The following is a 26645-nucleotide window of genomic DNA, read 5'->3' as shown; positions in this document are numbered from 1 at the left end:
GGGCTCAGGCAATCCTCCTGCCTCAGCCATGTGAGCAGCTAGGATTATAGGCCTGTGCCACCACGCTTGGCTAGGTGTTTTTAAAATGTTTTTGGCTGGGTGCAGTGGCTCATGCCTGTAATCCCAGCACTTTTGGAGGCCGAGGTGGGAGGATCACTTGAGCCCAAGAGTTCGAGACCAGCCTGGGCAACATGGCAAAAACCTATGTCTACAAGAAATACAAAGTTAGCTGGGGGTGGTGGCATACACCTGTGGTCCAAGCTACACAGGGGGCTGAGCTGGGAGGATCACCGGATCCCGGGATGTCGAGGCTGCAGTGAGCCGAGATTGCGCCACTGCACTCCAGCCTGGGTGACAGAGTGAGACCCTGTCTGAAATGAAATTTCAATAAAATAAATAAAATAATTTCTTTATAGACAGGATGTCAATATGTTGCTCAGGCTGGTCTCAAACTTCTGGCCTTCAAGTGAGCCTCCAACCTCGGCCTCCCAAAGTGCTATTATAGGTGTGAGCCAGCATGCTGGCACTGAGTCCTAACTTTCTTTTTATTTTTTTATTATTTTTTTTTATTTTGAGACAGAGTCTCGGTCTGTCACCCAGGCTGGAGTGCAGTGGCGCGATCTCGGCTCACTGCAAGCTCCGCCTTCTGGGTTCACGCCATTCTCCTGTCTCAGCCTCAGCCTCTCCAAGTAGCTGGGACTACAGGCGCCCGCCACCACGCCTGGCTAATTTTTTGTATTTTTAGTAGAGACGGGGTTTCACCGTGGTCTCGATCTCCTGACCTCGTGATCCGCCCGCCTCGGCCTCCCAAAGTGCTGGGATTACAAGCGTGAGCCACCGCGCCCGGCCTGAGTCCTAACTTTCATAAAAACAATTCTTTTCTGTCTGTGTCTGTGTGTGTGTGTGTGTGTGTGTGATGGAGTCTCTCTCTGTCACCCTGTGTGTGTGTGTGTGTGTGTGTGTGTGTGAGATGGAGTCTTGTTGTGTTGTCCAGGCTGGAGTGCAATGGCACTATCTCAGCTCACTGCAACCTCTGCCTCCCGGGTTCAAGTGATTCTCCTGCCTCAGCCTCCTGAGTAGCTGGGGTTACAGGTGTGCACCATCACGCCCAGCTTATGTTTTGTATTTTTAGTAGAGACAGGGCTTCGCTATGTTGGCCAGGCTGGTTTCAAACTCCTGACCTCAAGTGATCCACCGACTCAGCCTCCCAAAGTGCTGGATGACAGGTGTGAGCCACCGTGCCCAGCCTTTCATAAGAATAATTCTTAGAAGAATCCTGCCTACTGCAGAATTGCCTCATCTCTCCCCTCACTTTGTGTCCAAAGGGAATTCACAATCTCCATTCCGGGGTTTGAGCGCAGGCTGAGATGACATTCAGCTCTTCTGGGGACTTGCAAATGCTTTGAAAAGATATGAAAGGGGTCAGGCGTGGTGGCTCACGCCTGTCATCCCAGCACTTTGGGAGGCCGAGGCAGGCAGATCACGAGGTCAGGAGTTTGAGACCAGCCTGGCTAACCTGATGAAACCCTGTCTCTACTAAAAATGCAAAAATTATCTGGGCGTGGTGGTGCGCACCTGTAATCCCAGCTACTCAGGAGACTGAGGCAGGAGAATCTCTTGAACCTGAGAGGCGGAGGTTGCAGTGAGCTGAGATTGCGCCACTGCACTCCAACCTGGGCGACAGAGCAAGACTCCTTCTCAGAAAACAAACAAAAAACCAAACCAAAACCAAAACCAAAACAAAAAAACCCCCAAATCCCCACAAAGATATGAAGGGGAGAGGTGCATTCTTGGGTGTAATATTCTCAATGAACACCAGGTGGTGGTGGTGAGGCACCAGCCACACAAGGCGTCTTGAAGCGTGAACTGCCCGAAACGGTGACTTTTGTGTCCACAGTACCTGGTATGTGGTCAAACACTGGGCTACATGGTGCTGTGAAGGTGTCTTTCAGATGAGATGCACATTTTGTTCAGAGTTTGAATGAAGCCGGTGACCACGCACAATGAGGGTGGGCCTCGTCCGATCAGTTGAAGGTCTTAAGAGCAAAGACCAGTATTTTCCAAGGACAAAAGGATTCTGCCTCCCGGGATTCAGGTTCCAGCTGCAGCATTAACTCTTCCCGGGGTCTGCAGCCTGCTGGTCTACCTGAAGAATTTAGTGTTTCCCCTTCAGAATCATTGAGCCAATTCCTTAAAATCTTCCTTACTTAGATATCTATATGCACATGCATAAAACCAACATATACCTCCCTCATAGCCAATTCCTTAAAATCTCTCTCCCTCAAATATCTATATGCATGCATAAAACCAACATATACCTCCCACATGGCCAATCCCTTAAAATCTCTCTTTCTTAGATATTTATATTTGTATGTGTAAAACCAACATATACCTCCTACTTAGACAATTCCTTAAAATCTCTCATTCAGATATCTATATATGCATGCATAAAATCAACATAAACCTCCTACTTAGCCAATTTCTTTCTTTTTCTTTTTTTTTTTTTTTTTTTGAGACAGAGTCTTGCTCTGTTGCCCAGGCTGGAGAGCAATGGTGCGATCTCAGCTCACTGCAACCTCCGCCTCCTGGGTTCAAGCAATTCTCCTGCCTCAGCCTCCCTAGTATCTGGGATTACAGGCGCCCACCACCACGCCTGGATAATTTTTGTATTTTTAGTAGAGACAGGGTTTCACCATGTTGGCCAGGCTGGTCTGGAACTCCTGACCTCAGGCGATCTGCCCGCCTCGGCCTCCCAAAGTGCTGGGATTATAGGCGTGAGCCACCACGCCCGGGCTTAGCCAATTTCTTAAAATCTCACTCAAATATCAATATATGTATATACGAAACCAACATCTACCTCCTACTTAGACAATTCCTTAAAATCTCTCTCAAATATCTATATGCATGCATAAAACCAACATATATCTCCTTCATAGCCAATTCCTTAAAATCTCTCTCTCTGAAATATCTATATATGCACGTATAAAACCAACATAAACCTCCTACTTAGCCAATTCCTTAAAAATTCTCTCTCTCAAATATCAATATATGTTTGTATGAAGCCAACGTATGCCTCCTACTTAGACAATTCCTTAAAATGTCTCTCCCTCAAATATCTATATGTATGTATAAAACCAACATATACTTCCTTCATATTTTCTTAAAATCTTCCTCTCCCTTAAATATCTATATATGCATGAACAAAACCAACATATACTTCCTTCATAGCTAATTTCTTCAAATCTCTCTCTCTGTGTATATAGATTTATATAGACATAGATATAGAGATATTCTATATCTTCATATAGATATGCATGAATAAAGCAAATATGTACCTACTGTATAGACAAATACTTAAAATCTTTCCTTTCTCTCTGTATGTGTATATATATATATAGATATTATATTTCTATATATAGATCTGCATGGGTAAAGCCAATATGTACTTCCTATATCGACAATTCCTTAACGTCTCTTTCTCTGCGTATGTCCATATATAGATATATAGACATTATATATCTATATGTATGTAAAACCAACATATACCTCCTACATAGACAATTCCTTAAAATCTCTTTGCCTCTCTCTCTGTCTCTCTCTCTCTTTTTTGAGATGGAGTCTTGCTCAGTTGCCCAGGCTGGAGTGCAATGGTGTGATCTTGGCTCACTGCAACCTCCACCTGCTGGGTTCAAGCAATTCTCTTGCCTCTGCCTCCTGAGTAGCTGGGACTACAGGCACCCACTACCATGCCCAGCTAATTTTTTGTATTTTTAGTAGAGACGGGGTTTCACCATGTTGGCCAGGCTGGTCTCAAACTCCTCACCTCAGGTGATCTGCCCGCCTCAGCCTCCCAAAGTGCTGGGATGACAGGTGTGAACCACCACGCCCGGCCTAGAGTTATATAGCTATTGTATAGCTATATATAGATATGTATGCATAAAGCCAATATGGACCTCCGATATTGATAATTCCTTAACATCTCTCTGTGTATATTTATATATAGATATATAGATATTATACATATGTCTCTCTGTGTATATTTATATATAGATATATAGACATTGTATATATATATATATGCATGTAAAAAACCAACATATATCTCCTACATAGACAATTCCTTAAAATCTCTCTCTCTCTGTATATATTATCTATCTTTCTATCTATCTATCTATCTATCTATCTATCTATCTATCTATCTACCTGTGTCTATATAAGTGTGATTAAAGCCAATATGTATCTCCTATATAGACAATTCCTTAACATTTCTCTTTGTGTGTGTATGTGTATGTGTGTGTGTGTATATATATGTAATATCTATATGTATTTATAAAACCAGTAGCCAATTTCTTGCAATCTCTTTCTGTAACCTATCTACATGTGTGTTTACATGTCTGTCTATACATGTGTATAAAACATCTACCTCCAGGCTGGGCACGGTGGCTCACACCTGTAATTGCAGCACTTTGGGAGGCCAAGGAGGGCAGATCACGAGGTCAGGAGATCAAGACCAGCCTGGCCAACATGGTGGAAACCCCGTCTCTATTAAAAATTAAAAAAAAAATTAGCCAGGCATGGTGCTGGGCGCCTGTAGTCCCAGCTACTCAGGAGGCTGAGGCAGGAGAATCATTTGAATGTGGGAGGCGGAGGCTGCAGTAAGCCGAGATCGCATCACTGCACTCCAGCCTGGGCCACAAAGTGAGACTCCATCTCAAAAAAACAAAAAGAAACCCTATCTACCTCCTATTGGTTTTCTCCATCTTACTGGTTCTGTTTCGCTGTCTGATACACCACCCAAGGAGAGAGAATAAGGGGTCCCCGTGGGTTTGTGGGGTGACTGGAAGAGTCACAGATGACCTGTGGGTGCCTGGATTCCGGGAGGGGACGGGAGGACTCAGGGAAGAAGGACAGGGTGGAATCATCAGAGTTTCCCTCCAGAGGCCGGGAGCTTCCAACTGCCTCTGTACCCCCGACCCAGCACACAAAAGGACGAGGAGAAGCATATCCTCCTCGCTAAGCATCAGCGCCAGCCACGGCAGGTGCAGCGGTAGCAGTGAGCCTTGGCACTCAGCGTTTTTCTGCACTGTGGGTGAAAGTCCGGAAAGACGTCAGAACCTGTGGGCCCTGAGTGTCAGCCTGGCCCCTGTGGGTGGGGAGTGAAAGGTGCCAGGGCAGTGGTCCTCAGGCTGGGGCTGGGTTAATTCCAGGAGAATCACCCTCTAGCAAGAGAGGTTCCAATGCAGAATCCCAGGCCTGCCCAGGAGAATCCAGTTCAGGAGCCTGTGGGTGAGTTCCAAAGGGTGTGGCCAGGGATTGCTCAGTGATTCAGGCGACTCGATGATAAAGGGGAGTGAGCTTTTTTTTTTTTTTTGAGATGGAGTCTCACTCTGCCTCCCAGGCTGGAGTGCAATGGGACGATCCCAGCTCACTGCAATCTCTGCCTGCCGGGTTCAACTGATTCTCCTGCCTCAGCCTCCTGAGTAGCTGGGACTACAGGTGCCCACCACCATGCCTGGCTAATTTTTGTATTTTTAGTAGAGACGGGGTTTCCCCATGTTGATCAGGCCGGTCTCGAACTCCTGACCTCGTGATCTGCCCATCTCAGCCTCCCAAAGTGCTGGGATTACAGGCATGAGCCATCGTTCCCCGGCTGATCCTCTTTTTTTATGGGCTAAACTGTGTCGCCTCTAAAATTCCTAGGTTGAAGCCCTAACCCCACGACCTCAGAATGTGGCTATATTTGGAGACAGGGTATGTAAAGAGGTAATTAAGGTAAAATGAGGTTATTAAGGTAAAATGAGGTTATTAAGGTGCACCCTGATCGAGTAAGACTGACATGCTTATAAGAGGACATTGGGAATGGGCGCGGTGGCTCACGCCTGTAATCCTGACGCTTTGAGAGGCCAACGTGGGCGGATCACCTGAGGTCAGGAGTTCAAGACCAGCCTGGCCAACATGGCAAAACCCTGTCTCTACTAAAAATACCAAAATTAGCCCGGCTGGGTGGCAGGTGCCTGCAATTACAGCTACTTGGGAGGCTGAGGCAGAATTGCTTGAACCAGGGAGGCGGAGGTTGCAGTGAGCCGAGATTGTGCCAATGCACTCCAGCCTAACAGAGCGAGACTCTGTCTCGAAAAAAAAAAAAAAAAAACGGCCAGGAGCAGTGGCTTACGCCTGTAATTCCAGCACTTTGGGAGACCGAGGCGCGGATCACGAGGTCAAGAGATAGAGACCATCCTGGCCAACCTGGTAAAACCCCGTCTCTACTAAAAATACAAAAATTAGCCGGGCATGGTGGTGCATGCCTGTAACCCCAGCGACTCGAGAGGCTGAGGCAGGAGACTTGCTTGAACCCAGGAGGTGGAGGTTGCAGTGAGCTGAGATCCTGCCATTGCACTCCAGCCTGGGCAGCAAGAGCAAAACTCTGTCTCAGAAAAAAAAAGCCAGGCGCGGTGGCTCACGCCTGTAATCCCAGCACTTTGAGAGGCCGAGGTGGGCAAGATCACGAGGTCAGGAGATCAAGACCATCCTGGCTAACACAGTGAAACCCCGTCTCTACTAAAAATACAAAAAATTAGCTGGGCGTGGTGGTGGGCACCTGTACTCCCAGCTACTTGGGAGGCTGAAGCGGGAGAATCCCTTGAACCCGGGAGGTGGAGCTTGCAGTGAGCCAAGATCGCGCCACTGCACTCCAGCCTGGGCGACAGAGCCAGACTCCGTCTCAAAAAAAAGGTATTGGGACACAGACACACACACAGGGATAATCCTATGAAGATGCAGGGAGAAGGCAGCCATCTACAAACTGTAAATGAAAAACTATGTGAGACAGGTCTCATCAATATTGACATTTATTTTCCAAGCTTAAGGACCTCTGACGTGGCCTCAGGAGGTTTGGAGAATTGCCCAAGGTGGTTGGCTTACAGCTTGATTTTACACATTTTAGGGAGACAGACATTGCAACAAACACATACATCCATACATGGAAGGCGTACATTGGTTTGGTCCAGAAAGGTAGGACATCTCTACGTGGGGGCCTCCGGGTCATGTGTGGATTCAAGGATTTTCTGATATGCTGTTCAATTTAGCAGAAAGAAATGCCTGAGTTTACATGAGGGGGGTTGTGGAAGACAAGGATTTTGTGATGTAGATGAAGCCTCCAGGTAGCAGGCTTAGAGAGAATGGATGGTAAATGTCTCTCTGTTTTGTTTTGTTTTTGTTTTGAGACAGAGTCTCGCTCTGTCACCAGGCTGGAGTGCAGTGGCACAATCTATACTCACTGCAACCTCGGCCTCCCAGATTCAAGCGATTCTCCTGCCTCAGCCTGCCAAGTAGCTGTAATTACAGGCACCTGCCACCCAGCCGGGCTAATTTTTGTATTTTTAGTAGAGACGGGGTTTCACCATGTTGGCCAGGCTGGGGTAAATGTCTCATATCAGAGGTTAAAAGCTGTCGGACTCTCCAGAGAAGACGTGATGAGGGAAGAGGATTGATATGGTTTGGCTGTGTCCCCACACAAATCTTCCCCTGAATTGTAGCTCCCTTAATTCCCAGGTGTCTTGGGAGGGACGTGGTGGGAGGTAATTGAATCCTGGTGCAGGTTTTTTCCATGCTGTTCTAATGAGAGAGAGTAAGTCTCACGAGATCTTATGGTTTTATAAAGGGGAGTTTCCCTACAGGAACCCTGTGTTGCCTGCCACCAGGGAAGGCGTCCCTTTGCTGTGTCTTCATCTTCCACTGTGGTTGCGAGGCCTTCCCCAGCCATGTGAAACCGTGAGTCCGTTAAACCTCTTTCCTTTATAAATTACCCAGTCTCAGGCATGTCTTTATTAGCAGCATGAGAACAGGCTAATAATACAGCGATTCTTTCTTTTGTTTCTTTTTTGTTTTTGAGATGGCGTGTCACTCTGTCGCCCAGGCTGGAGTGCAGTGGCTCGAGCTCGGCTCACTGCAACCTCTGCCACCGGGGTTCAAGCGATTCTCCTGCCTCAGCCTCCCAAGTAGCTGGGATTGCAGGCACCTGCCACCGCGCCCGGCTAATTTTTGTATAGGGGTTCTTTACAGAATGCAAATTTCCCCCACAAGAGACAGCTTTGCAGAGATAGTCCAAGATAAGTGAAGGACAATATATTTTGCAGAAAAATATGCTGATTCCTTCAGGGCCTGCTATCTGTCCTGTGATGCTATACCAGAGTTAGGTGGGAATTTGGTATTCTGTTGCTACAAAGAGTCTGTTGGATCAGTCTTATCTCAAAAAGTAAAGAAAGAAATAATTAATATACAAAACTGCTATTTTTAGGCCAGGTTTGTGGCTCATGCCTGTCATCACAGCACTTTGGGAGGCCGAGGCGGGCGGATCACGAGGTCAAGAGATCGAGACCAGCCTGACCAACATGGTGAAACCCCGTCTCTACTAAAAATGCAAAAAATTAGCCGGGCATGCTCGTGCGCGCCTGTAATTCCAGCTACTTGGGAGGCTGAGGCAGAAGGATCATCCAAACCTGGGAGGCGAAGATTGCAGTGAGCTGAGATCGTGCCACTGCACTCCAGCTTGGCGACAGAGCGAGATTCCATCTCAAAAAACAACAAACAAACAAAAAACAAACCCTGCTCTCTTTAGATAGGGTAGCATGGTACTTTGGCTCCTGGCTGGCATCTGGGAACTTGTATGTAGAAGTTTCACCATCAAAAAAAAAAAAAATTTACCTGTTTAACCATTTTTAGTTATTTATTTATTTATTTTGAGAAGGAGTCTAGCTGTCACCCAGGCTGGAGTGCAGTGGCATAATCTCGGCTCCCTACAACGTATGCCTCCTGGGTTCAAATGATTCTCCTGCCTCAGCCTCCTGAGTAGCTGGGACCACAGGCACCAACTGCCACGCCTGGCTAAATTTTGCATTTTTAGTAGAGATGGGGTTTCACCATGTTGGCCAGGATGGTCTCGATCTCCTGACCTCGTGATCTGCCTGTCTTGGCCTCCCAAAGTGCTGGGATTACAGGCATCAGCCACCGTGCCGGATCATTTCTTTCTTTCTTTTTTTTTTTTTTTTTGAGAAGGAGTCTGGCTCTGTCACCCAGGCTGGAGTGTAGTGGCGCGATCTCAGCTCACTACAACCTCCACATCCTGGGTTCAAGTGATTCTCCTGCCTCAGCCTCCTAGGTGGTGACTGGGACCACAGGCATGCACTGCCACGCCTGGCTAAATTTTGCATTTTTAGTAGAGATGAGTATTCACCACGTTGGCCAGGTTGGTCTCGAACTCCTGTTTTTAACATTTTTTAAATGTACAGTTCAGTAGCATTAAGGACATTCTCATTTTGTGCAATTGTCACCACCCTCCACCCCCAAAGCTTGTTTATCTTCCCCAGCTGAAACTCTGTCCTCGTTAAACACTCTTAGGGCCGGGCACGGTGGCTCACGCCTGTAATCCCAGCACTTTGGGAGGCTGAGGCGGGCAGATCATGAGGTCCGGAGTTTGAGAGCAGCCTGGCCAACATGGTGAAACCCCATCTCTACTAAAAATACAAAAATTAGCCCAGCATGGTGGCGCATGTCTGTAATCTCAGCTACTCAGGAGGCTGAGGCAGGAGAATGGTCTGAACCCAGGAACAGGAGCTTGCAGTGAGAGGAGATCGTGCTACTGCACTCCAGCCTGGGTGACAGAGTGAGACTCCCTCTCCAGACAAACAAACAAAAACAAAAAAACAGTCTCTCCTCATTCCCATCCCACAGTCCCTGGCTGTAAGAGTTAAAGAAAGAGGAAAGAAACAGGAAAAGCGGCTTAACAGTTACAGATAGGTTTATTTTGGTGAATAAACCTGAGAGATGATTTGGGCCAATTTTGGTTAGGAGCACTTTTTTTTTAACAGAGTTAAGAGTTCTTAAGGGTTTAGGGCAGGCGAGTTTATTACAGGCTTGGAATGTTTTTATGTTTTTTTTTGTTTTGCTTATTTGAGGGGGAGAGTTTTGTGTTTGTTGGTTTGTTTGTTTTTTGAGAGGAGTTTCACTCTTGTTGCCAGGGCTGGAGTGCAGTGGCACGATCTCGGCTCACCACAACCTCCGCCTCCGGGGTTCAAGCAATTCTCCTGCGTCAGCCTCCTGAGTAGCTGGAATTACAGGTGCCTGCCACCATGGCTGGCTAGTTTTTGTATTATTAGTAGAGACGGAGTTTCACCATGTTGGCCAGGCTGTTCTCCAACTCCTGACCTCAGGTGATCCACCCACCTTGGCCTCCCAAAGTGCTGGGATTACAGGCGTGAGCCACCACACCCGGCCCCCAATTTTTTTTTTTTAATAAATTAGCTAGGCGTGGTGGTGCCTGTAGTCCCAGCACTTTGGGAGGCTGAGGCCATAGGCTGGCTTGAGGCCAGGTCTTCGAGATCAGTCCGAGCAACATAGTCTGACCCCATCTGTAAAAATATTGAAAAAGAAAGCATTTTTTTCTGAGAGATTTTGACTCCCCTCTACCATCCTTCACTAAGTGAAGCAAGCAAAAGAATTCTGCAAGAACACATGTTGACTTTCTTTTCTTTTTTTTTTTTTTTTTTTTTTTTTTGAGACAATCTCATTCTGTCGCCCAGGCTGGAGTGCAGTGGCACCATCTGGGCTCACTGCAAGCTCGCTCCCTGGGTTCACGCCATTCACCTGCCTCAGCCTCCCACGTAGCTGGGACTACAGGCGCCCGCCACCACGCCCGGCTAATTTTTTGTATTTTTAGTAGAGATGGGGTTTCACCGTGTTACCCAGGATGGTCTTGATCTGTTGGCCTCCTGATCCATCCGCCTCGGCCTCCCAAAGTGCTGGGATTACAGGCGTGAGCCACTGCATCCGGCCCTTTTTCTTTTTCTTTTAGAGGTGGTGTCTCGCTCTGTGGCTCAGGCTGGAGTGCAGCAGCACGATCATAGCTCACTGCAGTCTCCACCTCCCAGGCTCAAGCGATCCTCCTACCTCAGCCTCTTGAGTAAATGGAGCTGCAGGCACACACCGCCATATCTGGCTTATTTTATAATATTTCTCACCAGCAATCACCTCTCCCTCGAGCGATGTTCTTGAAAGCTGAACTATAGCCACAGTGGAAAAGCCAGGGTGTCAGGCTAGCCACAGTGGAAAAGCCAGGGTGTCGTGTCAGGCTAGCCACAGTGGAAAAGCCAGGGTGTCAGGCCTGCATAATTTTGTCCGTTGCAGTTTTGTAAAAATTAATTGTGAAATACACATAACAAAATTCACTGTAAGTACCATTGAACAAAAGCACAGGCTGGGCGTGGTGGCTCACGCCTGTAATCCCAGCACTTTGGGAGGCTGAGGCAGGTGGATCACCTGAGGTCAGGAGTTCGAGACCAGCCTGACCAACATGGAGAAACCCCGTCTCTACTAAAAATCCAAATATTAGCCAGGCACGGTGGCTCATGCCTGTAATCCTAGCACTTTGGGAGGCGGAGGCAGGCGGATGACCTGAGGTCAGGAGTTCGAGACCGGCCTGGCCAATGTGGGTAACCCCGTCTCTACTAACAATACAAAAATTAGCCAGGCATGGTGGTGGGCGCCTGTGATCCCATCTACTCTGGAGGCTGAGACAGGAGAATCACGTGAACCCAGAAGGCGGAGGTTACAGTGAGCTGAGATTGTGCCACTGCACTGCAGCCTGGGTGACAGAGAGACTCCATCTCAAAACAAACAAAGAAAATAAACACAGAAATTAGCTGGGCATGGTGGTGGTGCACACCTGTAGTCCCAGGTACTCAAGAGGCTGAGGCAGGAGGATTGCTTGAACCTGGGAGGTAGAGGGTGCAGTGAACTGAGATCACGCCACTGTGCTCCAGTCTGGGCGACAGAGCGAGACTCCATCTCAAAACAAGCAAGTACAGTGTTGTACAACCACTATTACTTTCTACTTTCAAAATATTTTCATCCCCGCAAAGGGAAACTCTTTTATCCATTAATCATTTGCTCCCCATTCTCCTGCCCTCAGCCCAGACGAAGCACGAATCCATTTTCTAGCTCTATGGATTTGTCTTTTCTGGACGTTTCAGAGAAATGGAATCAGACACTCTGTGGCCTTGTGTGTCTGGTTTCTTTCACTGGCCATGGTATCTTCAAGGTTCATTCCCGTTGTTTCCTATATCAGGTCTTTTTTTAATCTTTCTTTAAAATATTTTAAAAGCAGGTATTACTATTTTTATATTGGCTGAACGATCTGGAATATTTTCAAAGATTTATTTCTGATGTATTTATATATATTTATTTTTTTGAAACACAGTCTCAGTCTGTCTCCCAGGCTGCAGCGCAGTGACGCAATCTCGGCTCACTGCAACCTCCGGCTTCTGGGATCAAGCGATTCTCGTGCCTCAGTCTCCCCAGTAGCTGGGACTACAGGCACGCACCACCACATCTGGCTAATTTTTGTATTTTGAGTAGAGGCAGGGTTTTGCCATGTCGGCCAGGCTGGTCTCCAACTCCTGACCTCAGGTGATCCGCCTGCAGTGGCCTCCCAAAATGCTGGGATTACAGGTGTCAGCCACTGCGCCCGGCCTATTTATGATTTAACTTTTTAATTGACAGACAATTGTACAGATGTACCATATACAGCATGATGTTTTGAAATATGTATACATCGTGAAGTGGCTAAATTGAGCAAAATAACATTTGCATAACCTCACATACTTACTACTTTTGTGAGAGAACCCTTGAAATGTATTCTATTAGTGATTTTCAGGAATATAATACATGGTGGCTGGGTGTGGCGGTTCATGCCTATAATCCCGGCACTCTGGGAGGCTGAGGTGGGTGGCTCGATTGAGTCCAAGAGTTCACCAGCCTGGCTGCTGTGTTGAAACCCCGTCTCTACAAAAAATACAAAACTTAGCCAGACGTGGTGGCATGTGCCTGTAATCCCAGCTACTTGGGAGGCTGAGGCAGGAGAATTGCTTGAACCTGGGAGGTGGAGGTTGCATTGAGCCGAGATCGCACCACTGCACTCCAGCCTGGGTGACAGAGTGAGACTCTGTCTCACAACAAAACAAAACAAACAAAAAAAATGCGTCATTATAAACTCTAGTTACCGTGATGTACAATAGAGCACTTCAATGTATATGTTCTAACTAAACTTTGTATCCTTTTTTTTTTTTTTTTTTTTTTTTTTTTTGAGATGGAGTCTCGCACTGTCGCCCAGGCTGGAGTGCAGTGGCACAATCTCTGCTCACTGCAAGCTCCAGCTTCTGGGTTCAAGCGATTCTCCTGCCTCACCCTCATGAGTAGCTGGGACTACAGGTGTGTGCCACCACGCCTGGCCTAATTTTTTGTGTTTTTAGTAGAGACGGGATTTCACTGTGTTAGCCAAGATGGTCTCGATCTCTTGACCTCATGATCTGCCCGCCTCGGCCTCCCAAAGTGCTGGGATTACAGGTGTGAGCCACTGTGCCCGGCCACGTTCTATCTTTTGACCAACATCTTCCAACCTTCTCCAGTCCCTGGTAACCACCATTCTATGATTCTATGATTTATGGTTCTATGCTCTGATACTGTAATTTCAATTTTTTTTAATTCTATGTAGAAGTGAGATCATGTGGTATTTGTCTTTCTGTGACTGGCTTATGTCAGTCAACATAATGTCCTCCAGGTTCATCTCCATGTGGTCAAAAATGACAGGATTGTCTTCGTTTTAAAGCCTGAATAGTGTTCTGCCATGAATATGTATCACATTTTCTTCATCTGTTCATCTGTTGATGGGCACTTGGGTTATCCCATAACTTAGCTATTGTGAATAACACAAAGACTTCCTATTCTTTTTCATGGCTGAGTAATATTCCCCTGTATGGGTGGACCATGTTCTGTTCTTCCATTCATCTATTGATAGACACCCATATCTTAGCTATTGTAGCTAATATGGTGAGGACTTCATTCCCTTTTTATGGCTAAGTAATATTCCCCTGTATGGGTGGACCATGATCTATTCCTCCATTCATCTGTTGATGGGCACTTGAGTTATCCTATACCTTAGCTGTTGTGAATAACACAAAGACTTCCTATTCCTTTTCATGGCTAAGTAATATTCCCCTGTATGGGTGGACCATATTCTATTCTTCTATTCGTCTGTTGATGGGCACTAGGGTTATCCCATACCTTAACTGTTGTGAATAAAACAAAGACTTCATATTCCTTTTCGTAGCTGATTACTATTCCCCTGTATGGGTGGACCATGTTCTATTCCTCCAGTCATCTATTAATAGACACTTAGGTTATTCCTATATCTTAGTTACTGTGAGTAACACAAAGACTTCCTATTCCTTTTCGTAGCTGATTAATATTACCCTATATGGGTGGACCATGATCTATTTCTCCATTCATCTGTTGATGGGCACTTGGGTTATCCCATAACTTAGCTACTGTGAGTAACACAAAGACTTCCTATTTCTTTTCATGGCTGAGTAATATTCCCCTACACGGGTGGACCATGATCTATTTCTCCATTCATCTGTTGATGGGCACTTGGGTTATCCCATAACGTAGCTATTGTGAGTAACACAAAGACTTCCTATTCCTTTTCATGGCCGAGTAATAGTCTTCTTTATGGGTGGACCATGTTCTGTTCCTCCATATTCATAGATCCTTGGGTTATCCCATATCTTAGCTATTGTAACTAATACGATGAGGACTTCATTCCCTTTTTATGGCTGAATAATATTCGAGATACAAGATGTCAAGGTACAATGATGAAGTTTATGACTTCCCCATTGTTTTCTTAGGAAACAGCCAAGAACTAACATGTTTCCTACACTTTCTATTTCCCTTTCCAATGAATAGTCTCTCTGTGATTTCATTAGGAAAATACCCCAATTTCCTTAATGCTAATGTATAGAGAACAGGTTAGAGATCCAGATGGAAGATTAGAGATCAACTGACCTTTTAGTATGTAAGTGTCTTATGTATGTGAACATAAGCATGTTTTAAAGTAGCCATGTGATTTGAAAAATATGCAGATGGAAAGCATTTTTAAAAATTGGAGGCTGGGCACGATGGCTGACACCTGTAATCCCAGCACTTTGGGAGGCCAAGGCAAGTGGATCACGTGAGGTCAGGAGTTTAAGACCAGCCTGGCCAACATGGTGAAACCCCGTCTCTACTAAGAATACAAAAAATGAGCCGGGCGTGGTGGTGGGAGCCTTTAGTGCCAGCTACTCAGGAGGCTGAGGCAGGAGAATGGCGTGAACTGGGAGGCAGAGCTTGCAGTGAGCCGAGATCACCCCACTGCACTCCAGCCTGGGTGACAGAGCGAGACTCTGTCTCAAAACAAAACAAGACAAAACAAAAAAAACAACATACTTGGAGCTAAGTGTCTATATCATGGTGAACTTTGTTTTCTTTGATTGACACAGGGTCTAGCTCTGTCGCCCAGGCTAGAGTGCAGTGGCGTGATCATAGCTCACTGCAGCCTCAACCTCCCTGGTTCAAGTGATCCTCCCACCTCAGCCTCCCTAGTGTCTGGGAATACAGGCGTGTACCACCACACCTGGCTAATTTTTGTACTTTTTATAGGGACGAGGTCTTGCCACGTTGCCCGCGCTGGTCTCGAACTCCTGGACTCAAGCAATCCTCCTGCCTCAGCCTCCCAAAGTGCTGGGATTAAAAGTGAGTTACCACGTCCAGCTGTGGTGAACTTTGAAAATCATGTTGGTTTTTTTTTTTTTCTGTTTGCTCACTGTTTTCTTTTTATTCTTTAACTGACATATAATAATAGTCCATATTCATGAGGTCCACAGTGATGTTTTAACACATACAATGTACAATGATTAGAGCAAGGGAATTATCATATCCATCATCTCAAACGATTCTCATTTCTTTGTGTTGGGTACATTCAATATTCTCCTGCTGAAAGCTATTTGAAACTATATATTCTTCTTATTATTATTGTTTTTTTGAGATGGAGTCTCTCTCTGTCCCCCAGGCTGGAGTGCAGTGGTGTGATCTCGGCTCACTGCAACCTCAGCCTCCCGGGTTCACGCCATTCTCCTGCCTCAGCCTCCCAAGTAGCTGGGACTACAGGTGCCCGCCACCACTCCCAGATAATTTTTTTTGTATTTTTAGTAGAGACGGGGTTTCACCATGTTAGCTAGGATGGTCTCGATCTCCTGACCTCATGATCTGCCCGCCTCAGCCTCCCAAAGTACTGGGATTACAGGCGTGAGCCACCGCGCCTGGCCCACAGTGAAATTTTAATACATACAACGTACAAAGATCACATCAAGGTAATTATCATATCCGTCATCTCAAATGATTCTCATTTGTTTGTGTTGGGTACATTCAATATTTTGCTGAAAGCTATTTGAAACTACATATTATTTTTAACTATAGCCATCCTACAGGGCTATAGAACATTAGATCTTAACTATTCCTCATGTTACCAAAGTCAACATTATCGGAATTACATGACTTATATCAACATCTCTTGCTTCTGGGCCCAGCGCGGTGGCTCATGCCCGTAATTCCAGCACTTTGGGAGGCCAAGACGGGCGAATCACCTGAGGTCGGGGGTTCGAGACCAGCCTGCCCAACATGGAGAAACTTATACTAAAAATACAAAATTAGCCAGGTGTGGTGTTGCATGCCTGTAATCCCAGCTACTTGGGAGGCTGAGGCAGGAGAATCGCTTGAACCCAGGAGGTGGAAGTTGCAGTGAGCCGAGATCACACCATTGCACTCCAGCCTGGGCAACAAGAGCGAAACTCTGTCTCAAAAAAAAAAAAAAAATCTAAAGATCTCTTGCTTTCTTCCGGGTTCCTATATTTGCATAATTCATTACTAGAGAAATTCAGGTCTCTCATAAAGAATTCCTAATAGCTTTTATGAAGTAAAATCAAGCTTGACTTTTTTTCTCTTTTGCTGTCAAAATTCTCATTATTAACTGAATATTGGTGGGAAAATGGCAGATAACGTCAAGCCAGTCATCCACTTTGGCTTTGCGTTTTTAAAATTGATAAGTTAACCTTCTAAACTGTCTTTTAAAAATTTTATTTGATTTTACTTTAAGTTCTGGGATACATGTGCAGGACGTGCGTGTTTGTTACATAGGTATACATGTGCCATGGTGGTTTGCTGCACCTGTCAACCTGTCATCTAGGTTTTAAGCCCCGCATGCATTAGGTATTTGTCCTAATGCTATCCCTCCCCTTGCTCCCCAGCCCCCGACAGGCCCCGGTGTAATGTTCCCCTCCCTGTGTCCATGTGTTCTCAATGTTCAACTCCCACTTTTGAGTGAGAACATGTGGTGTTTGGTTTTCTGTTCCTGTGTGTGTTGGCTGAGCACGATGGCTTCCAGCTTCATCCATGTCCCTGCAAAGGACATGATCTCATTCATTCTCATAGCTGCACCTTCTACACTTTTAAATTTTGGAATAACTGCAGACCTTCAGGAGGATTACAAAAACAGTACAGAAAGTCCTTCTCACGCACCCCTCTCAGTCAGCTTCCTCTCCTATCTTACATAACCTGGGTGCATTTGTCAAAATGAGACGTCAACGGCGATGCAACACGATTAGCAAGTCTGCAGAGTGTGTTTGCATTTCACCAGATTTTCCGGTCCTGTCTTTTATTTAGATTCAAGATCCCATCCAGGGTGCCATATTGCACTTAGTCACTGCGTCGTCTTGGCTTTCTGCAGTCTCTGCAGAGCTCCTCAAATGCCCCTTGTATTTTATTTATTTATTTTTTTGAGACGCCATCTTGCTCTATCACCCAGGCTGGAGGGCAGTGTGGCACTCTTGGCTCACTGCAACCTCCACCTCCCGGGCTCACGCCATTCTCCTGCCTCAGCCTCCTGAGTAGCTGGGACTACAGGCTCCCGCCACCACAACCTGCTAATTTCTTGTATTTTTAGTACGGACAGGGTTTCACCGTGTTAGCCAGGATGGTCTCGATCTCTTGATGTCGTGATCCGCCCAACTTGGCCTCCCAAAGTGCTGGGATTACAGGCGTGAGCCACCGCACCCGGCCAGTTCCCTTGTTTTTAAGAGCTTGATGATTTTGAAGAGTCGTGGTACAGGTGTGTTGAAAAATGTCCATCACGTTTTTCCAGGTTCAGGCTGGGGGCTGAGGAGGGTGGGAAGCGGACCACAGGGGGAACTGAAGTCATCAATGCTGGCATCGCTGAAGACATCCCGTTGACATCTTGTACCTGCCCAGGTGATGTGGAGGTGGCCTCCACCAGGTGTCTCCAGCATTGATGACTTGGTGGAAGTGGCCTCTGCCAGGTGTCTCCAGCGTTGATGACTCAGCGGAGGTGGCCTCTGCCAGGTGTCTCCACGTTGATGACTCAGTGGAGGTGGCCTCTGCCTGGTGTCTCCAGCGTTGATGACTCAGCGGAGGTGGCCTCTGCCAGGTGTCTCCAGCGTTGATGACTCAGCGGAGGTGGCCTCTGCCAGGTGTCTCCAGCGTTGATGACTCAGCGGAGGTGGCCTCTGCCAGGTGTCTCCAGCGTTGATGACTCGGTGGAGGTGGCCTCTGCCAGGTGTCTGCAGCGTTGATGACTCAGCGGAGGTGGCCTCTGCCAGGTGTCTCCAGCGTTGATGACTCGGTGGAGGTGGCCTCTGCCAGGTGTCTGCAGCGTTGATGACTCAGCGGAGGTGGCCTCTGCCGGGTGTCTCCAGCGTTGATGACTCGGTGGAGGTGGCCTCTGCCAGGTGTCTCCAGCGTTGATGACTTAGCGGAGGTGGCCTCTGCCGGGTGTCTCCAGCGTTGATGACTCAGCGGAGGTGGCCTCTGCCGGGTGTCTCCAGCGTTGATGACTCGGCGGAGGTGGCCTCTGCCAGGTGTCTCCAGCGTTGATGACTCAGCAGAGGTGGCCTCTGCCGGGTGTCTCCAGCGTTGAAGACTCGGCGCAGGTGGCCTCTGCCTGGTGTCTCTGCAGAGAACTTGACATGTTTCTCGTTCGATCATTTGCTCCTCGGAAGCCAGGACAGACTATCCAAGCAACTCTGTCTTACGGGGGATTGTATTATGCTTGACTTCTCCTGCTCCAGGTGGGTGTGGAAGGGTCTGGTGCAATAATAGGAATTCTTTTGTAAGGAAGGTTGGGCTCTTCTCCCATGTTTATGTTTGATTCAATCCTTTTATAGACATATGTGTCTATAAAGGTATATATTATGTATATACATATGTAATACATGTAAAATACGCCATCATATACATAGGAAATATAAACATATATCTATATATAATATTAGTATGATCTCATTAGTATAAACTCATATATACACTAGTATAAACTCATTACTATTGAGTCATATATATACTAGTATAAACTCATTCGTATTTAAATGGTATAAATATAATATGTATTAGTATAAATTCATTAGTATAAACACATATATACTAGTATAAACTCATTAGTTTAAGTGTAATATATAAGTATAATAAATCTATATTAACATAAACTCTAGTATAAACTCATTATTTGTATAATATATATTTGTATAATAAATACACATTAGTGTAAACTCATTAGTATAAGCTCATATATAGTAGAATAAGCCCATTGCTATTTGTATAAGGATAATAAATATATAGGTATAAACTCATTAGTATAACCTCATTAGTATAAATATATATGCTAATATCAACTCAGTATAAGTGTAACATAGATTAGGATTATAAATTTATATCAACATAAACTAGTAGAAACTAATATATATACTAGTATAAACTCATTAGTATTTGTATAATATATATTAGTATAATAAATACACATTACTGTAAACTCATTAGTATAAACTCATATATAGTAGAATAAACCCATTACTATTTGTATAATATATATTAGTATAATAAATATATAGGTATAAACTCATAGTATAAACTCATTAGTATAAACATATACACTAATATCAACTCATTAGTATAAGCGTAACATGTATTAGGATTATAAATATATATCAACATAAACTAGTAGAAACTAATATATACTAGTATAAACTCATTAGTATTATATATATTAGTATAATGAACATATATTAGTGTAAACTCATTAGTATAAACTCATGTATATAGTAGAATAAACCCAGTAGTATTTGTATAATATATATTAGTGTAATATACATTGATATAAACGCATTAGTATAAACATATACACTAGTATAAACTCATTAGTATTTGTATAATATATTAGTATAATAAATATACATGGTTATAAACTAGTATAAACATATACTAGTATAAACTCAGTACTTGTATAATATATAAATATAAATATACTTTGGCATAAATTCATTAGTATAAACTCATATATACTAGTATAAACTCAGTGTCTGTATATTAGTATAATAAATATATATTATAAACTCAGTATAAACATATATACTAGTATAAACTCATTAGAATTTGTATTCTATATTAATAGTATAAACTCATATATGCTAATATAAACTCATTAGTATTTTTATAACATATATTAATATAATATGCTAGTATAAACTCATGAGTATAAAGTCATCTATGTTAGTATAGTAAACATATACTTGTGTAAACTCATGGCTATCTGTTAATAACCAGGAAGGTACAAAGTTGATGTCTTGAGCCAGCTGGAGATTGCCTTCCATGGCGGGGTATAACCCAGTACTATCCTTAGTTAGTTTTTATTTTTATTTTACTCTGTGGCCCAGAGGGTTTAAGTCTTGCCATTGGTGGGCCTTGGGAAGATCTTCCAGGATGGCTACAGCGTTGTGACCTGTGGAGTGTCCCTCATTTTGAGTTTTTTTGATGTTTTCTCCTGGTTAGAGGGAGGCTTTGCATTTTTGGAAGTCCTGCGTAAGGCGATGTTACCATGATGTCTAAACATCTTTTTTTTTTTTTTTTTTTTTATTTTATTTTGAGACGGAGTCTCACTCTGTCGCTCAGGCTGGAGTTCAGTGGCACAATCTCGGCTCACTGCAAGCTCTGCCTCCCGGGTTCACGCCATTCTCCTGCCTCAGCCTCCCGAGTAGCTGGGACTACAGGCGCCCACCACCATGCCCGGCTAATTTTTTGTATTTTTAGTAGAGACGGGGTTTTACGTGTTAGCCAGGATGGTCTCGATCTCCTGACCTCGTGATCCGCCCGCCTCAGCCTCCCAAAGTGCTGGGATTACAGGCGTGAGCCACTGCACCTGGCCCTGTCTACACATCTTGACATCTTGTATCTAGTGATGTTAATCTTGATGGTGAAGGTGGTATGTGCTGGAAATAATCAATGGGTTGGGGGGTATAGACTTGAAGACTGTATGCAAGTGTCCTGTTTCTTTTTCTTTTTTTTTTTTTTTTTTGGAAAACGAGTCTTGCTCTGTCGCCCAGGCTGGAGTGCAATGGGACGATCTTGGCTCACTGCAAACCTCTGTCTCCCTCGTTCAAGTGATTCTCCTACCTCAGCCTCCCAAGTAGCCGGGATTACAGGACTGTGCCACCACACCTGGCTAATTTTTGTATTTTTGGTAGAGACAGGGTTTCACAATGTTGGCCAGGCTGGTCTTAAACTCCTCACCTCAGGTGATCCACCCACCTCGGCCTCCCAAAATGCTGGGATTACAGGTATGAGCCACTGTGCCTGGCCTTCCCCTCCCTCCCTTTCTCTCTTTCTCTTTCTTTCTTTCTCTTTGTCTTTCTCTTTCTCTCTCTTTTTCTCTCTCTCTTTCTTTCTCTCTCTCTTTCCCTCTCTTTCTCTCTTTCTCCTTTTTCTCTCTTTCTCTGCTTTTCTTTCTCTTGTTCTCTTTTCTCTCTTTCTCTTTCTCCGCCCCCCCCATCTCTTCTTATTTTTTTTGAGATAGGGCTCACTCTCTCCCCACCCAGGCTGTAGTGCAGTGGCACAGTCTTGGCTCACTGCAGCCTTGACCTCCCAGGCTCAAGCAATCCTCCCCCCTCAGCCTCTCAGGTCGCTGGGACCACAGGTGCATGCCACCATGCCCAGCTAATTTTTTTTTTTTTTTTTTTTTTTTTGTAGAGACAGGGTCTTGCTATGCTGCCTAAGCTGGTCTTAAACTCCTGATCTCAAGCGATCCTCCAGTCTCAGCCTCCCAAAGTGATGGGATTATGGTGTGAACCACCGTACCCAGCCCTATTTCTTCTTAAACCTCTTCATCAGTAACGTTAAAATTCACAGTGAATAAGGGATTTTTGATATTTATTCAGAGTGTAGAAGGGGCAGGAAGATGAATCGGCAGATGTGGTTGGATTATAAATACATACATAACACACCAGTCCTTTTCTTTTCTTTCTGTCTCTCTCTCTCTGTCTCTCTCTTTCTCTTTCTCTCTCTCTCTCTTTCTTTTCTTTTCTTTCCTTTCTTTTCTTTTCTTTCTCTTTCTTTCTTTCTTTCTTTCTTTCTTTCTTTCTTTCTTTCTTTCTTTCATCTCTCTCTCTTTTTCTTTTTCTTTTCAGACAGAGTCTCGCTCTATCACCCAGGCTGGAGTGCAGTGGTGTGGTCTCAGCTCACTGCAACCTCCACCTCCTGGGTTCAAGGGATTCTCTTGCCTCAGCCTCCCAAGTAGCTGGGAATACAGGTGCCCACCACTACACCAGGCTAATTTTTGTATTTTTAGTAGAGATGAGGTTTCACCATGTTGGCCAGGCTGGTCTCGATCTCCTGACCTCAAGTGATCCACCAGCCTTGGCCTCCCAAAGTGGTGGGATTACAAGTGTCAGCCACTGCACCTGGCCGTATTTCTGTTCAGGGAGTATTGAGTTTCTTATTTCCTTGCCAGAATGTGGAAATGAGATGAAGACCCCCACAAAAGAGAACAAGCAAAGGCTACTTATTCAGAGCTTGCTCTAGCGGGGGTCCGCCGCCATCACAAAACTCAAAGACAGAGGAGGGGAAAAGCTTTATCGTGGAAAAGGGAGGGCTCAGGTGTGTCCTGAAGAAAGGCTTTGTCCTCCAGGGGAGCTGGAGGCAGCTCCCTGGAAGCATGGTGGTGTCCTGGGTGAGGGGTTAGGGGGCATATTTGACTTCCTCTTGTTGGACTTAAATTGGAAATGGGAAGAAGAATTAGGAAAGCTTGCAGGTATTAATGAAGCCTTGGCCACTGGGGGCCAATTGCTGCAGAGGGAATGGATCAGAGTTCTCTCTTTTTTCACATTACAGCCTGTGTGTGATGTGCTATTACATACGGCCCACCACTTGTTTTTTTTGTAAATAAAGTTTTATTGAAACTCAGCCAACCTCATCATTTGCATAATGTCTCTGGCTGCTGGTTTTGTTGTTGTTGTTGTTTGTTTGTGTTTTAAGACAGGGTCTCCCTCTGTTTCTCAGGCTGGAGTGCAGTGGCACAATCATAGCTCACTGCATCCTCTACCTCCCAGGCTCAAGCCATCCTCCTGCTTCAGCCTCCTGAGTAGCTGAGACTACAGGCACATGTCTACAAGGCCTGCTAGTTATTTTATTTTTTGATTTTTAGTAGAGATGGGGTCTCGCTTTGTTGCCCAGGCTGGTAGAGTTCTCTTTTTATATATGGTCCTAGTAGTGGAATGCTGGCTATGAATATATCAAGATTCACGCCTCCCATCTCTCAAACTAGGAGAAGCAACTGCTGATGAAACATTAAGACAATTCCAAGGCACAGGGCAATGTTTTCTCGATGGAGAGATTTGCTGCGTTTTGTCACGGCTCATGTCCTACATATTGGAATTATTCCATCTGCAGAGGAGGAGGAGGAACCTGAATCTTCACCATCAATGGTGCCTTTGGCAGCAAAGACCTGGAGATTGTTCACTTGTGAAGGATGCAGGGGACAGATTCAGGGCCGGGTGAGCACCTCTGTTTAGGGTTTAGGAGCTCGACGGCAGCTCTGTAATTTTTCAGTGCTCCCATCGTTGTTACAGAAAGAGCCATCTCCTTGGGGGATTCTCTTGTCAGGGAGACATGTGTTCAGCAACCTCCCCACACCCTGCATACTTCGTCCTGTATCTTGCCTTCAGAGCTGTGTCTTCCTCATCAGCCCTCACTGATGGGGTGGCTGGGAGGATCCAGCCTTTTCCACCTGTATTAGGGCATCTGGGGAAAGACAATAGAGATGGGAACTGGGTATGGCTGTTTCTTCACCACCAAAAAGGTTCATCAAAAGTTTATATACTTGGCCGGGCACAGTGGCTCACACCTGTAATCCCAGCACTTTGGGAGGCTGAGGCGGGTGGATCACGAGGTCAGGAGATCAAGACCATCTTGGCTAACACGGTGAAACCCCATCTCTACTAAAAATACAAAAAATTAGCCAGGTGTGGTGGCAGATGCCTGTAATCTCAGCTACTTGGGAGGATGAGGCAAGAGAATGGCTTGAACCTGGAAGGCAGAGGTTGCAGTGAGCCAAGATTGTGCCACTGCACTCCAGCCTGGGCAACACAGCAAGACTGTCTCAAAAAAAAAATACATATATATATATGTATTCTTACTGATGTGGCCATGAGCAGGTTGAATAGTTACTGCATGGTTTTCCTTTTAATGTGGGATTTTCTGTTCATGGCCATAAGCTGAACGTCTTGTCCAGGTTGTGGTTAAGGCTAAGGAACATATAACTCAAGAGCAGGCATTTTCCTTAGCTGAGGGTGTGAGTTCAAGGCTGAGTCTGAAGGCCCGAGACCCAGGAGAGCTGAGGGTGTCAGCTCCAGTCTGAGTCTGAAGACTTGAGACCCAGGAGAGCTGGGGGTGTGAGTTCCTGTGTGAGTCAGAAGGTCTGAGACCCAGGAGAGCCAGTGGTGTGAGTTCCAGTCTGAATCTGAAGGCCTGAGACCCAGGAGAGATGAGGGTGTGACTTCTAGTGTGAGTCCAAAGACCTGAGACCCAGGAGAGCCAGTGGTGTGAGCTCCTGTCTGAGTTTGAAGGCCTGAGACCCAGGAGAGCTGAGGGTGTCAGCTCCAGTCTGAGTCTGAAGACTTGAGGCCCAAGAGGGCTGAGGGTGTGAGTTCCAGTCTGAGTCTGAAGGCCTGATCTTTCAGCTCAATGGGAGAGCTTTTTCAGTGCTTTTAAAATCCATTTGTCCATATTGAGATTATTGTTCTCAGCTGTAATTTCAATGTCGTCAGACTTCTGAGTTTATCAAGCCTGGTACATTTGCATGTGATTGTGTGAATTTGTGTTTATTTCTGGGCCAAGGTAGAAAGAATAATGAAATCATTAATTCTTATTGAAAGATGAATCAAGTCTGTTCCCTAATTATTTCCTGCTTCACTCTGGTGGCCTTGGGTTTCAGAGATGAGACTGGAGCAAGAGGAGGTATCTCAGAAGCTATCAGGAGACTGCATTCCAGCTGGGCGTCTCCTAAGTTGGGCAGGGGATTTTTAAAACACCAGTATCTTCCTCCCCTTTGACTGCTTGGACTTTGGTCTACAATCAGAGAATGGTCCTTCTCACGGCCATGCAGGGTACCAGGAGGGGTCCAGGAGGAGGTGGGGCTTGGCCATCCTGATGCCATTCTTGCCTCAGTAGCCTCTGAAGGACAAAGAACAAGCAAGTGGGCTGTTAGGTTGCATTGCTGAAAAATGTCACAGGCATCCCCTCTACAGCACATCATCGGACCTCAAAAGCAGCCTCCTTGGTGGGGCATCTTGGTCCCAAAAGTTAGGAGAGACTAGAGTTGCTTTCATTCCTGTTCACCTGGAATCATGCATTGCAAGTGTTCATTCCCTTGTGGAGTCCTTCTTTCCCTCCCTCCGTCCCTCCCTCCGTCCCTCCCTCCCTCCGTCCCTCCCTCCGTCCCTCCCTTCCCTTCCTTCCTTCCTTCTTTCCCTCCCTCCCTCCTTCATTCTTTCCTTCCTCTTGTCTTGATGTGTCGCCCAGGCTGGACTGCAGTGGTGCAATCTCAGCTCACTGCAACCTCTGCCTCCTAGGTTCAAGCGATTCTCCTGCCTCAGCCTCCTGAGTGGCTGGGATTACAGGCGTCTGCCACCACAACCAGCTATTTTTTTTTTTTTTTGTATTTTTAGTAGAGATGCAGTTTCACCATGTTGGTCAGGCTGGTCTCAAACTCCTGACCTCAGGTGATCCACCTGCCTTGGCCTCCCAAAGTGCTGGGATGACAGGCATGAGCCCCTGCACCCAGCCAGTGGCTGTCTTTCCTTGGCCAGGGTGTCTATGCAATTGAGCTTGGGTTAGGGGCAACTATGCATTTAATGCAGGTTGGTCGATTATATGGTTTACTCTTTAGGGCTTTCCTTTGCAAAGAGTGTACAGTAATGGATGCCGTGTGGGTGGCTGGAACGTGGCAGACATTCTCTGGAATAATGCTGGCAAAATGCTCTTTCCTCCTAAGAGAAAAAGACACCCATAAGTCCAGGAGGATGCCTAAGAAAAGTCATCAATCGGGAAAGAAAAACATAGCCGTCTCCATTGCATGCCACGGTTGAGCCAGCACTATATTTCTCTCTTTAGTTGTGTGTGTCTATGCCTGGTGTATGTAGTATAAGATCCAGACTGAAGGCCTGAGACCCAGGAGAGCCGAGGGTGTGAGTTCCAGTGTGAATCTGAAGGCCTGAGGCCCAGGAGAGCCGAGGGTGTGAGTTCCAGTCTGAGTCTGAAGACCTGAGACCAAGCAGAGCTGAGAGTGTGATGATTTCTGGTCTGAGTTTAAAGGCCTGCGTCTGGGACTCACACTGTCTGCTTTGCGTGAGAATGTACAAGGATTGTCAACGCTGCTGAGGTCG

At 45.6% G+C, this 26645-nt stretch overlaps 1 long non-coding RNA gene across 1 annotated transcript in view; it reads left to right on the top strand.

The window, feature by feature from the left end:
* The window catches only part of LOC134736042 (uncharacterized), a 47526-nt gene that overhangs the window by 13027 nt on the left and 7854 nt on the right, over window positions 1–26645 (top strand). Inside the window, exons 2-3 of the long non-coding RNA XR_010119743.1 lie at window positions 7661–7770; window positions 15529–15621. This is a non-coding gene — a long non-coding RNA (uncharacterized lncRNA). The remainder of the gene's footprint in view (window positions 1–7660; window positions 7771–15528; window positions 15622–26645) is intronic.

This window comes from Symphalangus syndactylus, chromosome X (assembly GCF_028878055.3).
Source record: "Symphalangus syndactylus isolate Jambi chromosome X, NHGRI_mSymSyn1-v2.1_pri, whole genome shotgun sequence".
Classification (NCBI taxonomy): Eukaryota; Metazoa; Chordata; class Mammalia; order Primates; family Hylobatidae; genus Symphalangus; species Symphalangus syndactylus.
Note: the sequence above shows the minus strand (reverse complement) of the source record. Positions and strands in the feature narration are given on the sequence as shown.